This window comes from Musca autumnalis, unplaced genomic scaffold, assembly GCF_047663935.1.
Source record: "Musca autumnalis isolate F117 unplaced genomic scaffold, ASM4766393v1 scaffold_5, whole genome shotgun sequence".
Lineage (NCBI taxonomy): Eukaryota > Metazoa > Arthropoda > Insecta > Diptera > Muscidae > Musca > Musca autumnalis.
This window is the reverse complement of record NW_027412088.1, coordinates 59,817,750-59,838,920: the sequence shown is the minus strand read 5'-3', so window position 1 is coordinate 59,838,920 and position 21,171 is coordinate 59,817,750.

Here is a 21,171-nt window from a genome sequence, read left to right as displayed (position 1 = left end):
ATAGGTCCACGTTTTGGTATAGCCCCCATATAACGGTACCCCCGATTTACGGTATTTTGACGTTTTTAGCTACATTTTCAGACCGATTTAGCTATAATTTGACATTTAGGGTTCTTAAGTGTAAATAAACTTATGTAACAAAACTTGTGGACATAGGTCTACGTTTTGGTATAGCCCCCATATAACGGTACCCCCCGATTTACGGTATTTTGACGTTTTTAGCTACATTTTCAGACCGATTTCGCTATGATTTGACATTTAGGGTTCCTAAGTGTCAATATACTTATATAACAAAACTTGTGGACATAGGTCTACGTATTGGTATAGCCCCCATATAACGGTACCCCCCGATTTAGGGTATTTTGACGTTTTTAGCTACATTTTCAGACCGATTTCGCTATGATTTGACATTTAGGGTTCCTAAGTGTCAATATACTTATATAACAAAACTTGTGGACATAGGTCCACGTTTTGGTATAGCCCCCATATAACGTTACCCCCCGATTTACGGTATTTTGACGTTTATAGCTACATTTTCAGACCGATTTAGCTATAATTTGACATTTAGGGTTCTTAGATGTCAATAAACTTATATAACAAAACTTGTTGACACAGGTCCACGTTTTGGTATAGCCCCCATATAACGGTACCCCCGATTTACGGTATTCTGACGTTTTAGCTACATTTTCAAACCGATTTAGCTATAATTAGATATTTAAGGTTCTTAAGTGTCAATAAACTTATATAACAAAACTAGTGGACATAGGTCCATGTTTTGGAATAGCCCACATGTAACGTTACCGCCCGATTTCAGGTATTTTGACGTTTTAAGTCACATTTCTCGACCGAATTAGCTATAATTTGATATTTAGGGTTCTTAGTGCCCAAAAAACTTATATTCGAAACAATTATAAACTTAGGTCCATGTTTTGGTATAGCCCCATATAACGGTACCACCCGATTTTCAGTAATTTGAGGATTTTAGCTACAATTTTTAATCAAAGTAGCTGTAATTTGACATTTGAAGTTCTTAGTGGTCACAACACCTCTCCATCAAAAATTGTCAACATAGGTCCATGTTTGACTATAGCCCACATATAACGGTACCTCCCGACTTTCAGTAATTTGAGGATTTTAGCTAATTTTTTTATTGGAGTAGCTGTAATTTGATATTTGAAGTTCTCAGTGGTCACAACACCTCTCCATCAAAAATTTTCAACATAGGTCCATGTTTTATTATAACCCCTATATAACGGTACCTCCCACTTTCTAGCCCACCAAAAATTGTCAACATACATAGTTAGATATATGCACCACAAAAAGGGCCAAAAGGGCATTTTATGTACATTATCTGGCATTTTAACGTACCCACATAAAGCTGGGGACAGGAATGAAAACTAATTATTCCATTTTAATTCAGAAGATTTTATGGTGGAGGGTATGAAAAGTTCGGCCCGGCCGAACTTAACGCTTTTCTACTTGTTCAGTATCCTGATGGAAAAAGCCACACAATATGAAAAAGCTAAAAGAAATGGCAAAGTATACACAAATAGCCACATATTATTTGTTTATGTCGACATTGACATCTTGGGTCGATCTGTAAACCAAGTAATCTGCTACATTGTCTCTGGCCGTAAACGATAATAAAACTAAGTCAGTGCATAGAGGAAAAAAGGCCTCTCTAGCAAACATATATATGTTTGCAACTGTCCCTAACATAATATATGTTTGGGTACTGCAAACAAACCCAGCAAAATGTTCGATGCCAAAAATGCTATTCATGAATGGGTGCAAGTGAAATGAAATGTCATTTTTTCAGCATCTTCACTCATTCTTTTTACAAGAGCGTGACCCCCAAAAGATGCAATTCATTTTCAGATCCTAAGCATGTCATCTTTACTAACTCGATGGAATGGCATCTTCAACAATTCTTTGGCATGGCATCTATACCAATCCTTTGGCATGCCATCTTAACAATTCCCAAGAATAGCATTTTCACTAATCTTTGGCATGTCATTTTCACCAACCCTTTGGCATGTAATTTTCACGTCTTGTTCGGAAAATGGAAAATGCTGTATTGAAAAATGATTTTAATTGTTTTTATTTTATTAATTCAAAGGAATTAATGAAATAACTATAATTTATTTATCATCATAAAGTTTACATCTATAATTGAAGTTTGTTCTCGTTGTTGTAACAGTAGTTAATATGTTTGTATTCTCATTTTTCTTCTTAATCTGAATCTGGGTCTATCAGTCGTAAGAATGTGGCTATTTCGCTATTTATATGGTTTGTAACCACAAAGCTGCAAACTTAAGTTTCTTAGCAGGATTGGTAGGGCAATTGAAAAGGAGCAGTGTGTCGTGGGGACCAGTGCTGTATGCTGGGCAGATTTTTTCCACGGTGTCATCAGTACTTGCACTATAGGAATTTTGACGGCTGCACCATCCCGAGCGTATTGACCCAAAACTACTCTGGTTTGTCCTGACAGCTGGCGCTTCTCGGCTGCTATAGATGGTGGATGTTCTCCAAGGACCGCATTCACACGATAACTGTTTACTGCATCTGCGACTGCATTCGTGTGAATGCTACTTAAACCTGGTTGAAAGGCTTGTTGATCTAGAGGTTCTCTCCTGTAACGTTAGACTTCTCTTTCTAGATTATGAAGACCCCTGGCTGCCTGGGTCTGTGGTCTGAATTCTGCTATCATCGACCATGACATTCAACTCTATTGTTCCCAACTCTGCCGCCCAGGTAGTGAACAGAGTGGCCGTAGATTTATTGGCTGGTATTTGCGTATTCCTCGCGTGGAAAAAATGGTAAGATCAGACAAAAAGGAGTTCAGTCTTTCACAAATGTTGTCAGGGAAGGCACCTGACGCCAAGATAGTACAATCATTCGCATACGTTACGATCTCAATGCCGTCTGCAGCGTTTGGAATTCAGAAGAGGTTTTCTTCACTCTACGGGTCTTGGACTTCTTGATCCTAAATTCTACGTACTACTGTCGTTCACACTTAAAAGTTATTATCCAACGTTTCAAACTTGGACGGTGCGTAGTCTGCTCGATGGCATCAAACAACGAGGGTGCTTGACAATATCAAAGGGCTTTGCTAAATCAAGTGTCACTATCACTGTTCTATCGCACGTCTTGCTCTGAGTGAGTCCTCGGCTAATATGGAGATGGAGATGGCCTTCAGCGCAGTTGTTGTGCTGCTTACGGATCCTATGCTATTGATCGGCAACTGGAAAGTTATTTCTGATGCTGGAAGAACCAAAGCCACAAGGTTTGTAAGATTCACCTTTGCAGGCACCCTTTTCGGGCTTCAGTAGCGGGCCTATTTTCCAGACTTCAGGAACGATGTGTTTGGCAAGCGACAGGTTGTAAATTTAAGTGAGAAACTTGACTTCCGGCCGTCCCAGCTGTTGCAGTCTAAACACCGCCGCTGCACGCAACAGAGTTTACTTCCTCCGCAACAGGTTTTGATTAATCTTACAAAAGGATTTTACTTCCCATCAGTGCAGTGCAGATTTCGACATTGACTGCAACTGCAGATTACTATTTCGTGAATTTTATTTTACAACGTTTTGGAAATGTTTGTTGTTTTGTAGGGATCTACAAATCGACTTGTTGAGCAGGGTTCTCTAGAGCAGGCAAGGAAACTTTTATAATTGGTCTGTTCCTTTACTTTTAAAAATGGTAATTGTTGCAAAAATGGTAAAAGTGGTGAACTGCTCTCATATAAATTTTATGCTTTTAAAAGTAAGGAAACACTTTGCGGGTAAAAACTGGTACCCTCAGGCACGTAAAGGAACACGACTAATACCAAAGAGTGCAGTCCGACTCTACTTTTAGCTCAATGATTGGGACTTCCTAGCATAATAAATCTTACATTGCTTTAAACGTACATATTTAGATAAATAAAAGAATATATACATATTTACATGTGTAAAAATATAAACACAAAATTTATCTTTATTGGATCGATGGAGTGGGTTCAAATGCTATGGAAAAGATCGGATCTATCACGACTTCCTTTGAATTGGTTCAAATGCTGATGAAAAGATCGGATCTTTCACGACTTCATTTGAACCAATGCAAAAGATCCAGTGAAATCATAGCATCTCATGGAACCACTTCCATAAAATTTTGCTGGGAATATATGTTAGGGAGTAAACAAATATTTGTTTAGATGAAATATAAATACAAACCCAGAAGCCAAAAAAAAAAAAAAAAACAGACACATACCTATACATTTATAAATAGTAGTGGTTGTTTCTTCTGTTAAAATGCAGAGAAATACTAAACACAAAAGCAACAACTGAAGCATAGGTACATACAAAATTTCAAAAACAAGAAATACAAAACGGATTTAATGAAAACGTAAATAAATAGTGTATTATTACACTATTAGAAAAACCATTAAAACTCTTAATTATAAAAAAAAACACATTTTCCTCAAAATTGAAATCATCGACAAGAAATTGGTATCTGGAATCAATCGTTTATATAGTTTAATAAATAGCTACATCCCTATTTCATATACATAAATGCATTATATGAAAAATGTATTAATGTTATTAGCAATATTAAATGCGACTTATTCCTTTTCCGATAATATATTTCCATTCATCTTTTTTGATTCAATTATAAAATTTCCAATTATAAAATCTATTTTACATTTAATTTACTAAAAAACACAATTACTTTAAGAAAACAAAAATGCTGATTTATTTGCTCACTTTATTTTCTGCACTCAACGATAAAGAAACTGAGGAAACAATGCTCTCTGCCTTTCTCGCAAAAAGAACAAAAGTAATTCTTACCATTTTATACCCTCAGCATTTATGCTAACGAGGGTATATACACTTTCATACGAGCAAAATGTGCCTCATCGAAATAATCGTCATTTCAAAATGAAAAATCGTCAAAATTCTTAATGTTACATAAAATGCAGAGTATTTACTACAATTCGACAAGAATTTTTCGATTTTGCTTAGAAATTTTGGAAGATAATTCACCAATGTTTTTTTTTTAATTTTAATAAAAAATTTGTATCAGTAGGAAAACAATAATAGCAATTAATTGGTCTGTTCCAGTACTGCAAGAATCTACTAATTTTTCGATAACATAAAGGAAAAAATGTTATCGTAGTAAAAAAATAGCAGCTTCTTGCAGGTTCTGGAACAGAGCATATGTTTATTATGAAATTAACACTGTTAAAAATAACAGCAAAATAAGAATTATTTAGTAATAAAAGTAACATAAATCACAATTCATTAACTCACAATATAAATCGAAATTCATTTGTTTGTACTTTTAAATATTATGTAAACATATTCTTTTTACATATAGGCAGTGCTTACAATAAAATTATTTTAGTCTTGTATTTCTAAAAAGTTTACACATCTCATCTTCAAAAGTGGTATCAACACAAGTGGTTTCATGTAATTTTAAAAAATATTTTGTATACATGATTTCTTCGAGAGACTCATTTTCTAATCTATTTCGTAATTTAGTTTTATGCAAATTAACTTGAATGAATATTCTCTCAATATTAGCAGATGAATGAGTTAAGGTCAAAATTTTTCCGATAAATTTGTTCAATACTGGGAAAAGTTCAAGTATAGTTTTCCAAAAAAATACCAAATCTTCATAATTTGTCCCAAATAAAGTTCTAAAATCAAGATGTTTAAGTTCGCGGAATTCAGAATCTAGCTTCTGTGTTTCATACTGATCTATAAAACATTCATATTCTTTAACAATATCATGAAAAGTTCCCACTTTTCAACTTAATATAAGGCGTGGGTGTATTGCAGATAAAGCCTTGAAGTGTTTATCAAGTTTAACAGCCTGTTCATGTATGTCGACCGAAAGGTTTTTTGCGCTTCGAAAGTGGAAAAAAATCATTTTCTGTTCATGTAAACGCCTTCGAAACGAAAATCTATGCGACCGACAAGCCATACGAAATAACACGTAAACGTACACTTTTCCATTAAATTTGTGTTTATGTATTCGAATGGGCTGTCTCTTATAGAAAGAGAATGTCAAAATCACTCACTTGCTTTGTAGCTGCCGAGTAGAACGTAAACTCGCGAATAACACCCAAAATCTTAAAACAAATTGATGCAACACAATCTTGAAACAAAATAAAAATTTTATATACACGTTTTAATGGGGGTTTCACTCACTATTTTGAAGAAATCAATAAAATAAAATAATTCAAAATACCGACACATTTTATTTTTCAAACAAAAAAAATTACACATATTCCAATGTTTGTATGTATATGTGGATTTTGTTTTCATTTCTCATTTGGCTCTCATTTATGGAACATAGTTGTACAAATGTACATTCAAATTAGTATTATTTCGCATAGGATACGTAACGGCAGTCGCACGATAGTTTGCGAAATACATGAACGCATTTTTAGACGGAAGTGAGTGACTGCTTTCCTTTCGTACAGGTTTCCGTGCGACATACATGAACAGGCGGTTAATAAAATTTTTAATTATTTCATTCATATTTTCCGGAGGGATATGTGTTGTCTCTAACATTTCATTAACAATATATGCCCAAATAGACTTCATTAGAATTGAGGTAATTTGAAGAATTTCTATATTTTGTTGCACTAATACAATTATTTTTTAATGATTAATTTTTTATGAAATTGCTCATAATAATTTTCAAACGCCGTTCTATCTCGAAATACAAAATGTATATTTTAGTACATTCGCTTTGAAAAATTCTATTAACGTTGTTAATTAAGGGTAGTATATACTTTAAAAACAATAAATAAATTTTGTTGGTATCATTTAAATTTTTCAAAATTCGTTTTGCATCTCCATCGGCTGCAAAATCTACAAGGTTTTTCTTATAGTCGATTTGGTGCTCATTAAATTATTCAGCAATCAAATTATACAGACTCAGCGCACAACTTTTAACAATAGGCAGTAATCCGAAAAATAAAACTTTTATAAGGAAATCATGATAAATTCGCACAACCAAACACATCGACTTCTTATTCGCAATGTCGGTTGATGGATCTACACATAAGGAAAATGAATTTTTCTCCACAAGACTTCGTATAGTGGAAAACTGATGTTTCCCAACAGCATTTCGAATAATGGCATTTGCTTTGGTTCTACACATTGCCATCGAGGATGCCACCACTGAGTCCGTAAATATATTTTTGCATAGTTTCACCAAATGATCAGCAGCAGCAAATGCGATGTTGTGTTCAACAATGAAGAGTGCTAACTTTATTTCTAATATGTTGCTCTTTACATCTGTGCCTAATAGGGAAAATTGTTCATCGATCCGAGGCTGATTGTACATTATTGAACTAGATTTCTCAAAATGTTTTACGGTTTTGCAGTGGGCAATCAAATCTGCTTTTCCCGACGAAACTTTTAACATGACATTGCATATAGTACAATACACAGAATCCTAAAATTTTCAGCCCATGCACGATGGGGCCAATAGCAGGTTTTCGAGACAAAAAGTCAATTTTTGAAGTGAACAATTTGAAAAAAATAATAACGGATTTCGATTGCCAACACTCTGAATCACTATAAATAAAAAATAAATCAATCTGGTAACATCACATAACGACATACTGATCTGGCAATGGGGACATATTTTCTTATGCAACATTTTCCGATATTCATTATTAATAAGTAGTGAAAGCATTTTAGGCGCCAAAAAGAACATTTCAATCTATATATATAAAAATGGTGTAAAAAATTTATAGTAATTCATAAAATGAGAACGGCTAGGCCGATTTCTGTAAAATTTTTTGTCAGCTATTCGTATTTTCGAGGAGGAGGTCTTTACGGAAGAAAATTTTGGAAAATCTCTCTGGAAAAGTCGGAAAATTGGAAAAATCGAAAATTGAGTTTTTGTATGAAATTTTATTCCTTAATAGAGGGACGAAGTTCGCCGGGTCCGCTAGTATATTTATATTTTTTAAACATGGAAAGCTCATCAATGGGTATGTAAAATAATATAGTGTTAACAAATAATAAAAATGTTATGTGTGGTAAATGTATTTTTTAATTTAAGATGTTATGTCTTTTTTGGAGTATTTTGCATTGTTATCCATGTATTATCTGGAGTATAACTTTTGAGATCTAGGTAGATCTAGGATATTATATATATGTAGTGAAAGGTATTAATGTATACTATCATTTTGTGAAAAAATTAGCTGCGCCCATCTGCGCCTTTTCATAAAAGTCTGATTTCAGATGTCGTAGTACTTAAAAATATGGACATTTTTATGTTTTGGTTGGAGAATAATCGGAAACCCATTAATGTTATCAATTGGATTTCGGAAAAATTTAATAGACATACATATATAATCTATATATATATAAAATTCTTTGAGACTGCCATGATGTTCGAAATTAAACTCCTCCGAAACGGCTGGACCGAATTCGATGAAATTTTGTATGTGGAGTTTTTAGGTCTGAGAATAGGTTTTTAGCTATTTTTTATACTGGTCAGTGGAGTGACCAGGGTACCTCCCCCACAAAATTTTTTTAAGAAAACGTGAAATCAGAGATATTTTTGAACGTATTGTTTAAATAGTACTTGCAATGTTACGGTAATAACTGTCTTGATCTTGAATGGTCATATCGGAAGTTGAATATCGCGGTCAGCCCAATGTTCCAAAAATTTATAATTATAGATAATATCCTTAAATTTAGTAAGCGTTGCTACAAAAACGCTATAAGCACAGGCTTCAATAAGTGGGAAAGCGCGATCAATCTCACATTTTGGAATACAGTACAACCCCGATAATGTTAAATGTCGCTTGAATCCATCGAGAAATCAGACAAAACCTAATTTCAAGGATGGTTAAATAACTAGAACGTCTAAAAGTGTACATTGGTCACTAAAACGAAGGGCCTGTAACGCGGTATACACATATATAATTCATCTAAATATATTTAAAATTCTGTAAGACTGACTTTATGTTCTACATTAAACTTCAGAATCAGCTGTACCGAATTTGATGAAACTTTTTGTGTAAGTTCATCAGATGTGAGCATACCGAAAAATGGAGGGGGACCTACCCGACAACGGGTTTTAACAAGTCGCGAAATCGCAGAGACTATTATACATATTGGTATTAAATACAATAGCAATTGTGGCCTCTATCAGTAATGGGTGTTTTGGAATTAGAATAACGCGATTGTGTACCATTTTTGAAAACTTTATGCTTACAGATAAGATTTCTAAATTTAGTAAGGGGGACATCAAACATGCCATGAATAACTCTATAAGGACACGTTTTTAAAACAGTAAAGTCTAGATAAATCCAACTAGCATTTTGAAGTATTTTTTTGAATCACTGAGGTTTTCATATTTAGGAGTGTAAAAAATAGCGTGTTCTATAAATCTGCGATTTGTTAACAATAAGTGAGAACGGCGTTAAGTTTGACTGGGCCGAACTTTTTATTCCCTCCATCATAAATTACATTGAAACCAAATTTCAGGATTTTGGTTCGATAGTGTGGCTTAAATTTTCAAAATTCTCAATAGTGGGGAGGTAAATTTCTGTGGGGGCTATATGAAAACGTGGACCTTTACCGGCAATTCGCTGCGGAAATATAAATACCAAATATATCCATTTCGGTTGAACAATGCGGCTAAAATCATGAAAATACCGAAAATCGAAAGGTACTGTTGGAGGCTAAACAAAACCTAGACCTATACCGAATATTTTATGCGGGGATGTTTTATGCTAGCGGGATTCTTTGATAGTCCCAATGAATGATAAAGCCTTTAAAATGCCGAAAACCGGGCGGTACAGTTCTGTGGGGGCTATATCAAAATGTGAACCGGTATAACCCATTTTCAATAACAAACATCCCACGAGTAATATACAATTCTGTACCAAATTATAAAGCTCTGTGTTAAATTTCGCGATTTTACCAGACGGACGGACATTGTTATATTGACTTATTTTTTATGCAGTTCAGAATATTCACTGTAGGGCATCCAATGAATGTTTCGATGTTTTACAAACGGAATGACAGAGAGAGAGAGCATAATTAACCGAATTTTCTATCTTAAACCTGGAGATGCCATTACGTTAGGCTTATGCCAAAACATCGATTTCTTTTATGAATTTTTAAGAAGCAACAATAATTATCGTCTATTCGGTTCGAAAATCTTGATGTATTAATACTAGATGGTTTACACGGAAAACCTAACAACGGGCCAGCAACGCGGTCCCGGGTCAACTAGTAATAATATATAATAATATATAATTTCAAAGATATCGCAGACAAACTTTGGCTTTTGTGGCGGAATCTTAGCCGATTTTTACTAAATTTGGAACCTTTTTATTAACTTATAACAAACCACAGACAAAACTATGAAATTTGAGCATATGTATGTAGGGGGGCTATTTCTATATCTGAACCGATTTCAATATAGCTTGACAAACTTATTTGTAGTCCGAATTCCGTAACATTTTCCAAATTTTATTGTAATTTCCATGCTTGGTCAATCATTTGCCTGAAATCGAGCGAACATATATATGGGAGCTATATCCAATTCTGAACCGATTTCAATATGATTTGCCAAAAATGTTTCTAGACCAAAGTCCGTCACACATTTCAAATTTCATCAAGATTGGACATACATAGCGGGATTGGTGCACCAAATACCTAAAATCGGGCGAAAGTATATATGGGAGCAATATCAAAATCTGAACCGATTTCGGTATAACTTGGCAAACTTATTTGTAGTCCTAATTCCGTTGAATTTTCCAAATCGCATAAAAATTGGGCAGAATTTGCGTGTTTGGTCCATCAATTGCTTGAAATCGGGCGAACATATATACGGGAGCTATATGTATATATGAACCGATATGAACCAAATTTGGCATATTAGTTTCTAAGCCCATTATAAACATCTGTACAAAATTTGGTAGGCCTAGCTTGCCCCAGTGATTTGTTGCCTTGAAAACCTGTCATTGGCCCCATCGTGCCATGGTTCAATACGAGCGCCTTCCATCCAATCTGTTTTTCCCAATTTTCCTGCGCTTCTTGGTATCGTCCTACAAAAGATACATACCGTTCTATTATCCTATTGTATTGTTTTTATAACCTCAGCATTTATGCTAAAGAGGGTATATCAGCAAAAATGTCTAAAATTGTCTTTCCCATTTCAAAAAAAAATTTTTGATACTACATCTATGATTTTTGGAACATAGATTAAGAAAAAAAACGTCATTCTAAATCTGTTTTCGTTACCAACTTTGATCGTTGCGCGCAAAAGATATGACCGTTTTAATTATGCTAATTAGAAAAAATTCTAAAAAAATCGCGGCTTAATATGGTAGGCTGTTATATCCTATTATTGTTAACTGAATTCGCACCCTTTGCGATGATGCAAACAAAAATTCGAAAAGTTTCAATGAATTCGCGAAAAATTAAATTTGTTAAATAATTTCACGTATTTACAAACATATTTTTGAAACAATAGCGCTTATACTTACAAAAAATATATATAAAAAAATTATAGCAGCATCCAGACATTGTGAGGAATAAAATGACACCTAAGTCGTGAAGTTTGGAGCTATAGTATTCATGTTATTTGCAAAAATTCAAAGAAAATGTGACGAAAAAATAAATATCAGGTTATTCTAATTTAATTTTTTTATGGTTTTATAGGAAAGGTTGAAGAAAAAATGTTTGAGGTCTTCGTCATTTTCGTCCAAATTTCACGCAATAATGAAGATATTCCGTTGCAACAAATTTTTCGCTTATAGTTTTCCTATTGGCGAATATTTTTAGAACATTATATTAAATCACAAGGAATTCCAATTGTGGCATAACATTAAAATAATGTTATATTGACTATTACAACATTTGAAACGCATATAAAACGCGTAATAGTGAAAATGACAGGATGCGCATCCGATTTTCCAACACAGCGAATCAATCCCTTTTAGTTGGTGTAAAGTTTGTGAAATTCTATTTGGCGGCCACGATGTAGCATCTGTTGCATATTAAGTCGCAAAACACAGTTAAATGGTCATGATTTCCACGAAGTTCATTTACATTTTATGCGCATCCGATTTCGATGATCACCTTTAAAAAATACATAATTTGATGTCGTTTCATTGCGATCCATCAAGAACCGTGGATGTAGCATCGCACTTAATTTTCAGAAAAAATCAATTGTATCTCCGGATTAGCGATAGTTTTGAAATATATGTTTTCGCACATTTTAAACAGGCATATAGCTCTATTTATTTCAGTAAAAATTACACTTCCAAAACGCGTTTCAATGCGCGCAATTCTCAAAAACATTTTTTGCAGATTATCGAAATTTGAGGGGTATCATATCCGCCGATCTAGTGGACGGATTTGGACGCATCATGGCTTATTAGATTCAGAACGTAAAAAACTAAGTTCACGCGGGTTTCGCCGACAATTTAATGGTAGTTGCAAATTTTGAATCAAAAAAACAGGTTTTTTATTTAAATTTACGCACAAAAATTTCGACTTTAAGCTGAGATTGTTGTGAACCTTTGAAGGCTACACGACCGAGTTATACATCAAAAAATGCGTAATCGCAAGTACTACAATCTCATAATCAGTTTTTAAATGAGTACAGTTGCGCGTCCCGATTAGAGCAAAACTTCAAAAAACCCAATTGTTCAGTCTTCAAAATGTCAGCATCCGTTTGAGATTGATGCAGTGGTTTTATTAAAAAATCATACATTAGAAACTTCATCTCTAAAGTGTATTCTTTAACTTCTTCTTTGAACATTATACTCTACATTGTATTGTAAAGTCACTAATTGAAAATTGACTTAAAAAACTCGTTTCCTTCAACGATTTTTTACTATTTTTTTTACATTAATATGACCACAGCTTCCGCTCAAATTATAATTTTAAGAAATCCATCGGTGAATCGTGCTAAAACAGTTTATTTTACCTAAATGCGTTCAAAAGTTATGGTATATAACAACAATTCGCGAGTTACAATACCCAATACAAAAAGGTGTAACCACCTTCCATTTAAATTTGTTAAGGCACACCGTGAATTTTTATACCCTCAGCATTTATGCTAACGAGGGTATATACACTTTCATACGGGCAAAATGTGCCTCATCGAAATAATGGTTTTAGACCCCAAGTATGTTTGGACGAAATGTGTTTCAAACAATTTGGAGTCGATTTAGCAATGTCCGTCCGTCTGTCTGGCCGGCTGGTGCGCACGATTACTCTCGAACGGATGAACCGATTTGGTCCAAAATTTGGCTATCGCAATATTTTGTCCAAACTTAGTTTAAGTTCGAAGATGGGTTATATCGGTCCACTCCTTCCAGTACCTTCCCCACAAAAGTTCGAAAATGTTCGGAAGGGAGAAACCGATTTGGTCCAAAGTTTGCACATCGTGAAAGGTCTACCAAACTTAGATGAGGTTCCAATATGGACTCAATCGGTCCACGCCTTCGGGTACCTCCCACACAAAATTTCGGAAAAGTTCAGTTTAGGACCTGCTCTCGAATCGTTTTGATTTTTGTTGTAGCATCTTGTATTTACGGCCCCCATACGGTGGTACAAGTTTCATCAGGGGCAAACGCTTACTTCCTGAGAAAATATCCTGAAAGGTTCAAAAAAACCCTATGACACCGTGTGTCATAACCCTCGAACGGATCTGCCGATTCGATCCAATATTTGGCCTTCATAATATTTTGTCCAAACTTAATTTAAGTTCGAAGATGGGTTATATCGGTCCACTCCTTCCAGTGCCTTCCCCAAAAAAGTTCAAAAATGTTTGGAAAAATTGTGCGAACGGTAACTCTTAAAGGAACGGGCCGATTTGGTCAATATTTTGTTTAAACATTTTTTGGTCAAAAATCGTCATTTGAACTGATAAAATCGTCATTTTGCCATTTAGGGCCAAAAAATCGTCAAAATGACGATAAATCGTCAGATTCGGCGACACTGTTGTAGACCCCAAGTATGTTTGGACGAAATTTGTTTCAGACAATTTGTAGTTGATTTAGCCATGTCCGTCTGCCTGGCTGACTGGAGCACACAATAACTCTCGACGGACGAACCGATTTCGTCCAAAATTTTGCTTACTAATATTTTGTCCCAACTTAGTTTAAGTTCGAAAATGTGTCCTATCGGTCTACTCCTTCGGGTACATTCCCAGCAAAAATTCGGATCCATTAGTCATTACGTAACCCATTACAAGGTAATGTAAACAAGCTTATTTTCTCATTACAAGTAATCTGAAAAGTAATGGGATACTTCTTAAAAAAATACAAGGCAAACCTACTTTGCTCATCACTAAGTAATGAGGACGGTGGCACAGTGAGTGTGTGTCCGACTATAAATCCTAGGGTTGTGTGTTCAACGCTCACTGTCGGCACGCGAGTTTTTTTTTTAACTAAAAAATAACAGTTCGTGTTGCACATGTGCACTGCACATTTAAGTTCTTAAGCAACCCTTAATGTTCGTGTGCGTGGCATAGTATATAGTGTCTTTGGCTAGAAATCAGAGGGTTCGTGTGTACAACTCGCACAGCGAGCGAAATAAAATAAAGTAAAATAAAAGTAAGAAGTGTGATGAAATTAAAAAAAAAAAATCTCTACATCAACTGTTCTAAAAATAGAATTTTTTTCAACTTACTTTTCAACTTCAAGTGGCCACAGAATAACTAGTTATTCTAGTGGTCATAAAATAACTACAAACAGTGTGCGACATGCCCTTGTAAAAATAAGGGGGAAGAAAGGGGGTTTGCGAGTAGTTACAGCTGCCAAAAATCCCTTACAAAACCAATGATTTTGGGAGGACTTTTTTTGCTGGGTTCCCCACAAAAGTTCAAAAATGTTCGAAAAAATTGTGCGCACGATAACTCGTGAAAGGACTAACCAATTTGTTCTATACTTTTCGCATCCTGAAATTTCTACCAGACATAGATAAAATTCCGAAATTGACTCTCTTGGTCCACTACTTCGGGTACCTACCACACAAAATTTCGCAAAAGTTCAGTTTAGAACCCACGGTGCGCCTGAACCAACTTTATATAGAAGGTGCTTATATCTAGGAAGTTTTTGCGGATTCTAAAACTACAATGTTCATAGATGAGAAAAATCAAAAAACAGTCAGTGCATTGTGCCAGTTTAAAAATGGCAAAACCTATGAAAATATCATAAAGGTCAATTTTGCAGAGAATTTTCACAGCTACAAGATTTTTTCTAATCCTACTTCCACTAATCTCGGAAAAAAACTAAAAAAAAACCAAAAATTTGAACTTTGACCACGATTTATTTAAAAAGACCTTCGCCGATTTTTTGTTTTTTTTTTTTTTGTTTTTAATTTTTCGGATCTATGAATATTGTAGTTTCAGAATCCACAAAATCTTCCCAGGTATAGGCAGCTTCCATTTAAAGTTGGTTCAGGTGCACTGAGGACCTGCTCTCGAATCGCTTTGATGTTTGTTGTAAAAACTTGTATTCGCTGCCCCCATTACAACGGTACAAGTTTTATCAGGGGCAAGTCCATACTTTCTGAAAAAATATCCCGAAAGTTATAAAAACACCTATAACACCATGTGTAGAGGTTGGAGCGTACGATAACTTTCAAACAGATCAGTTGATTTGGTCCAAAATTTAGCGTTCATAATATTTTGTCCAAACTTAGTTTAAGTTCGAAGATAGGCTCGAATATGGACTGTGTAGGTCCACTCCTTCGAGTACCTCCTTTTTGCAACAGCTTTTATTCGCTGCCCCCATTACGCCAGGACACGTTCTTTCTGGGAAAAGTAGATACATCCTGCAAAAATGGTCCGAAAGCTGTAAAAACCCCTACGACACAATGTGCAGTTACTGCCGAATCGGTCCAAAAATTTGGCCTTCGACTGATACTGTTTTACTTGTTTTATAGACATTTGAAAAACATTTCTACAGGAAACATATCTTCGTATTGCTAACTTGAAAGTAGGAAACTACATGTGGGCTTCTAGAGATACCTACAGTGAGTCATACATACGTAAATAAACATGCTACATTATTACACCGCCAAATGTCAACATTTCTTGGTAATTTCCGTAAAACTTTTTCAGATACAAATGTTACAATGCCGAAACCTCACAAAGAAAATGAACAGCAGTTATGATATTTTTAAATTTAATTCATTAATAAAGCTTCTCTCAACAACAACATCTGGCATTGTGTCATTACAAATAAAATGCGTAAGCAAAGAAAAAACCTGTCACGTACCAACGGAATTCCTTTGTGGCTTCTTCTTATTGTTAGCAACAAGCGCTGTTTAGGAAATATTTTTTAAAAAGTAAATATTTCCTCTTTCGAAGAGCAAATATTAAAAAAAATTATACAAATTTTAATTAAGAGTTCATGTTACCAACTTCCAGGATTCTCAACTGTTGTCACATGTCAGGTCATAATAATTGGCTTGTTCGCTTTTGTTCGACACATTTTTCGTATTGCAATTCGATATCTTTGTAGCGGAATTAAAACACTTCAATTAGGTCTGGTCAATAGCAATAACAATAAGTGGGTATGTTTGGGTTCACACTCTTATGGTGTTATTGTATAGCCAATGTTGTTGTGGTTAATTTTTTTTCTCTCTTTTGATGACAAAACAACTGACGCTTTGTTAGCAACGCCATCCATGAACTTTTTCTAACCGCAATTTGGTCGGGCAGCCAATAAGTAATAGTTGGTTGGCAGTTTAAAACAGGTTATCGGAGAAAGTTGTGAGTAGTAGTAGTGACCACACACTTTGTCAGAGTGTGGCTAAAAACAAGTAAATGAAAAAGTGTCCTAGTTTGTGGGGTAGTAAATACATATGCACGATTATGTTACGGCGTTCATAATTTGATATTCAATACTTTAGCAATTATGTATCTTACAAACAGAGTTAGTTATCTTCTTAGGTGGCTATGACAGGTTCTTCATTCTATAGAAGATCCCTCAAGGTGGTATTCTATCTATAGAAAACTCCTTTATGATGTGACCTACCTACGAATAAAGTAGACTCCTTTGGGAGGTCTATGAAAAACTATTTGGGAGGTCTTTCATCCATAGAAAGGAGTATTCTACCCACTGAAAACCTCTTTGGGATGTCTTCTTTCTATATAAGACACCTTTTAGGCGGTATTCTATTTATAGAATAGCTTTTTTGGCAAGTCTAATTTCCAACGATATTTCTCTACAAACGGGTTTGAACGGTGAGAAACCAAAAATGGAAGCAGCAATGCCTCAATTGCAAAAACCGTAAGGGATTTACCTTTCCCGGGTCGGTTATTAACTTTACTGAGTAACAAACTAAGGTCACAAGCGGTATCCAATAAGTAAGAAAAGCGTTAAGTTCGACCGGGCGGAACTTTTTATACCCTCCACCACTAACTGTATTGAAGTGAAATTAACAATCGTTTCATTACAGGAGTAGTACACATATCTCAGCTGATAATATACCCTTCAAAACAGCTCATATGGGGCGACATTTTTCTTCTTTCCAAAACATGGACAAATATTTACAAATTTCCGAATTGAGCGAAATACATAAAATTGAGCAACATCGACTAGAATTAAACCTGGATATTCTGGATTTGGATAGTTAACAACATCGGGAGCACCGTTCTATGGAGGTTGTATAAAACTTTGAACTGTACCGATAAATTTCTGGAGGAAAGTTTGGTAACTCCAGCGAAGACTAAATACCAAATTTCAGTTATTCCCGTTGAATAATGTGGCTAAAACATTCAAAATACCGAAAGTTGGGAGGGACCTTTCTCTGGGGGCTATGTAAAAACATACCAACAACGGACTATTAAATATCATCCGTTTCGATGGGGTTTTGATGACACTACCTTCGAAATACCGAAAATCGGGAAGTACGCTTCTATGGGGTTATTTGAAGAAAAGGGCTTGTACTGAAAATTCTGTTCCGCAATATTTTATATACTTATGGCAGTTTTAATACAAAATTTGAGGCCACAACTTTCAAAATACCTTTAATCGGGAGGTACGGTCCTATGGGTGCTATTTGAAGACGTCGACCTATACCGGCACATTTCGGGTGGAATGTTTCATAACCCTATCAAAAACTTAATACCAAATATCAGCTATTTCGGTAGGGAACCAAATGTCAGTCATTTCGTTGGGATATTGAGCAGCAACCATCAAAATACCAAAATCGGAAGGTACCGTTCTATGGGGGCTATATGAAGACATGGACCTATACCGAAAAATTTCAGGTGGTTGCAGCCATTTCGGTGTTATAATGAGGCTTAAGGTAAGGTCACATTAGGCAAATATTTGCTCCAACGACCGGCAATGTGCGCTTACTGAGAGCAAGTGTGCATAAATTCAATGTATTACTAACACCCACTTGATCTCAGTAAGCGCACGATGCCGGTCGCTGGAGCAAATATTTGCCTAATGTAACTCTACCTTTAAACCATCAATATACCGAAAATTCGGATATACTGTTCTATGGGTGGTACATCAAAAAGTGGACGTATACCGACAAATTTCTGAGGGAAATTTTTGTTGCCCAGAAAAAAACAAAATACCAAATTTTAGCCACTTCGGAGGAATAATGAGGCTAAAACCTTCCAAATAGCGAAAATCGGGCGGTAACGTTCTATGGGGACTATATGACGACGTGGACCTATACCTACAAATTTCTGGGGGAAAGTTTTATACCCCCAACGAAGACTAAATACCAAATTTTAGCCATTTCGGTGTGATAATGAGGCTAAAACCTTCAAAATTCCGAAAATCGGGAGATATCGTCCTATGGGGGCTACATAAAAGCGTGGACCTATATAAACATTTTATGGTAGAAATGTTTCTTAGCCTCTGAAACACACAAAATACAAACTTACAACCGATTCTGTGGTCAAATGAGACTAATACATTCAAAATATCTTAAAATGACGCGTATTATATCAAGAAAAATGTCTAAAATAGTTTTGAATACAGTTTTGAAATACATGTTTTCGCACATTTTAAACAGGCACATAGCTCTATTTATATCAGTAAAAATTACAGTTCCAAAACGCGTTTCAATGCGCGCAATTGTCAAAAACATTTTTTGCAGATTATCGAAATTTGAGGGGTATCATATCCGCCGATCTAGTGGACGGATTTGGCTTCAAGGCTTATTAGATTCAGAACGTAAAAAAACTAAGTTTACGCGAGTTTCACCGACAATTTAATGGCAGTTGCAAATTTTGAATAAAAGAAACAGGTTTTTTATAAAAATGTACGCACAAAAATTTCGACTTTAAGCTAAGATTGTTGTGAACCTTTGAAGGCTACACGCCCGAGTTATACATCAAAATAATGCGTAATCGCGAGTACTACAGTTTTTAAAAGAACGGATCAATCGATTCGGTTCAAATTTTGGGTATCGAAATATTTTGTCCATATTCGATTTAAGTTCGAAGATGGGCCATATAGGTTAACTCCCTCAGGTACCTACCCCACAAATGTTCAAAAATTGTCGCAAAACTTGTGCGCACGATAACTCTTGTAGGGAATAACCGATTTGGTCCATACTTTGCACATCGTGTAACTTCTACCAAACTTAAATGAGGTTCCAATATGGACTCAAAGAAAAGTTCAGTTTAGGACCTGGTCTCGAATCGCTTTGGTTTTTGTTTACGTCCTCTATACGACGCTGTAAGTTTCATTAGGGGCAAGTCCATACTTCCTGAGAAAATAGCCTGACACCGTGTTTAGTGGTTGGAGCGCAAGATAACACTCGAACGGATCTGCCGATTCGGTCCAAAATTTGGCTTTCGTAATATTATGTCCAAACTTAGTTCAAGTTCAAAGATGAATTATATCGGTCCACTCCTTCCGGTACCTCCCTCACAAAAGTTCGGAAAATTTGTGCGTACGATAACTCTTGAAGGGAGTAACAGATTTGGTCCATACTTTGCACATTATGAAATTTCTACCAGACTTAGATGAGGTTCCAATATGGACTCAATCGGTAAACTCCTTTGAGTACCTCCCACAAAAAATTGTAGATAAGCCATATCGGTCCACTCCTTCAGGTACCTACCCCACAAAAGTTTAAAAATATTCGGAAAAATTGTGCACACGATAACTCTTGATGGGAGTGACCGATTTGGTCCATACTTTACACATTCTCATAATATCTACCAGATAGAGATCAGGTTCGAATATGGACTATATTTGTCCACTCCATCCCGTACCTCTCACACAAAATTTTGGATAAGTTCACTTGAAGACCTGCTATTGAATCACTTTGATTTTTGTTGAAGTAACTTACATTCGCTGCCTCAATTACGATGGTAAAAGTTGTTTCAGGGGCAAGTCCATACTTCTTGAGAAAACAGCCCGAAGGGTGTAAAAAAACCCTATGGCACCTCCATGGTCTATGTCGGTCCATTCCTTTAAGTACCTTTTCCGCAAAATTTTTGAACTTTAATCCTAATCAAAATTTTTGTCGGTTCATATGACCAAAAAAAACATAAGTTTTTTGTGAAAAAAGTGTTTCAATTTGCACAGGCTGAGGGTATATCTCTGTTGGCAAAGCCGACTGATACTTTTTTACTTGTTTCCTATTTTTTTAAATTAATATGGCCACTGCTTCCGCTCAAATTATAATTTTAAGAAATCCATCTGTGAATCGTGCTAAAACAGTTTATTTTACCTAAATGCGTTCAAAAGTTATGGTATATAAAAACAATTCGCGAGTTACAATACCCCATACCTCAGTTTCAACATAAGTAAATTTTCTATAAAAAGGCCGATATATGGGGCCTAATATGGGGGCTATACCAAAACGAGGACCTATATATACAAAATTTGGTAGAAATATTTTTTAGCCTCTGGAGACCCAAAATACCAAATAACAACCAATTCGGTGGTCAAATTGGACAAATATCCTAAAATTTCCTTAAAACGACGACGCACAGTGTTGCCGCTTCCATACAAAAGTGGACAAAAATAGAAGGAGTTGACCTAGGTTGATGAATTTTTGCACAAGTACTTCTAAGGGCATAGGAATGAAAAATTTCAACTTTGGTCCATATCGGTTCAGATTTGGATATAGCCCCCATATATATCTTTCTCCGATTTTGCTATAACTCGGTCAATTTTGATCGAATATCCTTCAAATTTAATAT